General features: G+C 48.7%; 4 non-coding genes across 4 annotated transcripts; all 4 read left to right on the top strand.

Moving 5' to 3' along the window:
• Positions 1 to 2,140: 2,140 nt before the first annotated feature.
• Positions 2,141 to 2,327, top strand: LOC129115116 (U2 spliceosomal RNA). The gene has a single exon (XR_008532857.1). It is a non-coding gene; the product is annotated as a U2 spliceosomal RNA (small nuclear RNA).
• Positions 2,328 to 2,743: 416 nt separating this feature from the next.
• LOC129115118 (U5 spliceosomal RNA) lies at positions 2,744 to 2,858 on the top strand. The gene has a single exon (XR_008532859.1). It is a non-coding gene; the product is annotated as a U5 spliceosomal RNA (small nuclear RNA).
• Positions 2,859 to 3,037: 179 nt separating this feature from the next.
• On the top strand, positions 3,038 to 3,228 carry LOC129115115 (U2 spliceosomal RNA). The gene has a single exon (XR_008532856.1). It is a non-coding gene; the product is annotated as a U2 spliceosomal RNA (small nuclear RNA).
• Positions 3,229 to 3,643: 415 nt separating this feature from the next.
• Positions 3,644 to 3,758, top strand: LOC129115117 (U5 spliceosomal RNA). The gene has a single exon (XR_008532858.1). It is a non-coding gene; the product is annotated as a U5 spliceosomal RNA (small nuclear RNA).
• Positions 3,759 to 4,652: the final 894 nt, after the last annotated feature.

Genomic DNA, 4,652 nt, shown 5'->3' with positions numbered 1-4,652 from the left:
GATTGACATAGCACAGGCTATGGAGGCCCCGCTCCTCTCAAAGAACTTGAGGGTGCCCTCCATAGAATGAACAGGCGGAAGGTGCCTGGCATCGATGGGCTGCCGGTGGAGTTTTATCTCAAGTTTTGGGATATACTTGGGCCGGTAGTGCTGGAGGTGTTGTCCGCAATACTCCGCACAGGTATGAGGGGAGGGTCTCTGGCCACCGGAGTTATCTCCCTACTGTTTAAGAAAGGGGATCACACCGACCTAGGGAACTGGCGGCCACTGACCATGCTGTGTGTTGATTACAAACTCCTGGCAAAGGTCTTAGCGGATCGTCTGGGCACAGCACTTCCTCATGTCATCCATGTGGACCAGACATGCGGGGTGGCGGGGCGCTCGGTGAGATGGAACCTCCAACTCATTCGGGACGCTGTCGCTTGGGCGGAAGACAGGCACCTGCCACTTATGGTGGTTGGTCTCGACCAGGCAAAAGCTTTCGACAGGGTTCACTGGGGTTTTATGTTTAGGTTTTGAGCAGGTTAGGCTTTAGTCAGGTTTTTGTAGGATGGTTACGTTTAATGTACACAGGGTGGGGAGCATGGTTTCAGTCAACGGTCACCTAGGGGATGTTTTCAGGTTGCACTCAGGGGTAAGACAGGGGTGTCCGCTTTCACCACTGCTCTACATCCTTTATACGGAGCCCCTGGCGGCAGCCCGGGCTGACCCAGGTGTGAAAGGTTTCCTGGTACCTGGCAGCGGGGGCCTAAGGGTCAAACTGTCTCAGTATGCAGATGATACCACACTGCTGCTGTGCAGCGACGCATGCTTGCTCCGATCCTTGGAGATTTTCCAGAATTTCGGCCGGGTGACTGGCGCAAAACTGAATTGTGCCAAGTCCTCGGTGAAGTTCTTTGGGCGGTGGAAAGAAAGGACGGATGTACCAGGGGGCTGTCGCTCTGCACGGGACCTCTGAAGGTACTAGGGGTCAGCTTTGAGACAGCCCATAGTGCCACGGCCAACTGGACCAGGCGCTTTTGGCAGTCCAGAAGAAGCTTGCGCTCTGGAAGAGCAGGTGCCTGACTTTCATTGGGAAGGTACTTGTTCTGAAGGTAGACGTTCTGCCATCTCTCCTGTACTTGGCATACATATACCCACTGCCAGCCAGCATGAGGAGGCCTCTAATGCGCCTCGTGTTTACTTTCATGTGGGGAGGAAGATACGAGTATGTGGCGAGGGCCCGCATGCTGGCTGGGATTGAAGCAGGGGGAGAGATGTGCCACACCTCTCGCTGAAACTGGACTGCATCTTTGTTTCATTTCTGTTTAGGGAGTTATCCGCTCCAGTTGCGCATCCTTCAGGGCATTTCCTACGACTCTACTTTTCCTATCAGGCCAGGAGCATGTTGGTTTGGAACAACCTGACACCCCGGGTGGAGCAGCAGCCATGGCATTACCATCATGCAGCCAGGTGGCTGAGGGCCCATCCTGAGGCTTCAGAAACAGCAGTCAGGCTAAATCACAGAGTCCTCTACGGGGTGGTGAGACAGAGGGAGTGTGCAGGTCCAGTGATTGGGATCCCGACAGGCATTTGGAGGGGATCCAGCCACGAGGACTGGACAATGGTCTCAAAGATCTTAATTGGCTGTGCCTCCACAAGAGCTTGCCAGTACGAGCATTGATGCATCGGCATGGTTTGGCAAGATCCCTGAGTGTCCAAGGGAAAACTGTTCGGGGAGGAGACACTTAGACATGTCATGTGGGACTGTCATTTCGCTGGATTGGTGTGGGCTAGAGCAGCGACATGGCTAGTCCAGCTAGACGTTGGTTTCATTTTAACATGGACAAGGGTGGAAAAAGGGGTGGGTACAGGAAGAAGAAATTTCATCATTTGGTTATTCATCAGCCTCGTAAAGAGGGGTTTGTGGTTGGCAAGGCAAGACCTAGTGAGCAAAAACAGGAACACTGGCATAGAGGGAGTGTTAAAACGGGTTGAACAAGATGTAAAAGGGAGGATTGAAAGGGACATTGTGAAATGGGGGAAGCATGCTGCCTTGGAAAGGTGGAAAGGAGGCTTTGGGTGGGGATGGTAATATCACAAGGCATGGTAAAGGTGCCCTGTTTTTGTTTTTGATGTATAAAGGGAATAATGTAAATTTAGTGTTGTTGTGTTATTTGATTTGAACAAAGGTTTGAAGGTAATACAGTTTAATATCTGATATGTCCTCTATATGAGGATAACTTATTAAGCAGATTTTTAGCACTGGGAGATGAAAAAGGGGCTTGCTCCGTTCACTCCACGCATTGACCTGGTATTGCAGCATCGCCAGGAACGGTGCACCCTTCGAATGACTTGTGAACAACAAAACATCAAACTCTTTAATGCAAGACACGAGGCTGTGTATGTGAGTAAAGAAAAGCCCTGTTTACTCCTTAATTGTGCTCTTCCTGGAACCTCATTGTTCTCCCACTCTCAAATCACTATATCCATCAGCCGTGTCTGCTGGGGGAAATTATTTCCAGCTCTGAATCAACAGCGAGGGGGAAGGAAGATAAATACAGCTATTCAGTTTCGCCGATTTGATTGGAGGGAAATAAATTGAAGAATGTGGGAATATTGCCCTCTCGGAAGGAAATGTGGGCGGGAGTAGTGGAATGGGTGTGGCTTGGAATTTGGAACGCGCCACGTCGACTGAGGCTCACCGCGAGAGTTTTGGCTGGGACGACTGGTGTCTCTGGCTGCTCTCACCGGGGGGCGGTACTTACTTTGGTTTCTCTTCATAACGCACAAGTCTTTCGCCTTTTACTAAAGACTTCCGTGGAGAGGAACACCAATGAGTTGAACCTATTTTTGGCAGGCTTTGCCATTCGGCTGAGCCTTGTGTACTTGTCAAAAGAATAGAAGCTGATTTTAACAAGACAAGTGTGCTTGACCTTGTAGGGCCTGTGCGGTTGTGCTAAGCAGCATCCCCCGCAATGCCCAATTGAAAGTACTGCACCATGACAAGCGACACGTGTGCCACGAGGTTGACACGGGCAGCAAACAGTTGGGGATCATCGCTTCTCGGCCTTTTGGCTAAGATCAAGTGTAGTATCTGTTCTTATCAGTTTAATATCTGATATGTCCTCTATATGAGGATAACTTATTAAGCAGATTTTTAGCACTGGGAGATGAAAAAGGGGCTTGCTCCGTTCACTCCACGCATTGACCTGGTATTGCAGCATCGCCAGGAACGGTGCACCCTTCGAATGACTTGTGAACAACAAAACATCAAACTCTTTAATGCAAGACACGAGGCTGTGTATGTGAGTAAAGAAAAGCCCTGTTTACTCCTTAATTGTGCTCTTCCTGGAACCTCATTGTTCTCCCACTCTCAAATCACTATATCCATCAGCCGTGTCTGCTGGGGGAAATTATTTCCAGCTCTGAATCAACAGCGAGGGGAAGGAAGATAAATACAGCTATTCAGTTTCGCCGATTTGATTGGAGGGAAATAAATTGAAGAATGTGGGAATATTGCCCTCTCGGAAGGAAATGTGGGCGGGAGTAGTGGAATGGGTGTGGCTTGGAATTTGGAACGCGCCACGTCGACTGAGGCTCACCGCGAGAGTTTTGGCTGGGACGACTGGTGTCTCTGGCTGCTCTCACCGGGGGGCGGTACTTACTTTGGTTTCTCTTCATAACGCACAAGTCTTTCGCCTTTTACTAAAGACTTCCGTGGAGAGGAACACCAATGAGTTGAACCTATTTTTGGCAGGCTTTGCCATTCGGCTGAGCCTTGTGTACTTGTCAAAAGAATAGAAGCTGATTTTAACAAGACAAGTGTGCTTGACCTTGTAGGGCCTGTGCGGTTGTGCTAAGCAGCATCCCCCGCAATGCCCAATTGAAAGTACTGCACCATGACAAGCGACACGTGTGCCACGAGGTTGACACGGGCAGCAAACAGTTGGGGATCATCGCTTCTCGGCCTTTTGGCTAAGACTGTGATCACTTCCTGCTGGTGGTAAAACTTTTGCCTGTCCGTGGCATAAGTTTGTCGCCGTTAGGGAGGATATTGTATTTATTCTTGCGCAAAACTTTTCAACCACTTTGGTTGCAAATATCTACGCAAGATAACATTGGCACAGAGGGCATCTTACCTGCACTCTTCCGGAAGACCATCTTGACCAGGCCAAACAGGAAAGGGTAATTGAACTTTATTTATTAAGTTATTTATACTTTTACACTTGTAGCACATATCATATTGGTACCTTCTATTTTTTAGCCTTGTTGGTTTCTTTTCAGGAGTTTTAAGTGTTTTATTTCCTTTTATCTTTAACTGCGTGGTGCCTCCACCATGTCGGCCAACCATGCCGGCATGCGGAGGCACCATAGCGTCCGACTCTCCTTTAAAGAAATAGACGGGAAAATTGTGGGCATGTCGAGACTGGACTTTTCCAGGAAGCTTATCCAACAAACTCTCATGTTTAAGCCAGATGACATCAATTGTATTGTGACCCTACCTTTTAACAAAGGATATGATGTAAGCTTTTGTTCCGCCGTTGTACTTAGGGACTTTTGGACACGGTATGAGAACACAAAACCCCAGTTTTCCACATTCAATGTTGAGAAATTGACTGACAATGCCCTAAAACGGTCATTGTCAGAATGTTCAATGAGACAGTGAATGC

The sequence above is a fragment of the Anoplopoma fimbria genome, unplaced genomic scaffold, assembly GCF_027596085.1.
Source record: "Anoplopoma fimbria isolate UVic2021 breed Golden Eagle Sablefish unplaced genomic scaffold, Afim_UVic_2022 Un_contig_6998_pilon_pilon, whole genome shotgun sequence".
Taxonomy (NCBI): Eukaryota; Metazoa; Chordata; class Actinopteri; order Perciformes; family Anoplopomatidae; genus Anoplopoma; species Anoplopoma fimbria.
Note: the sequence above shows the minus strand (reverse complement) of the source record. Positions and strands in the feature narration are given on the sequence as shown.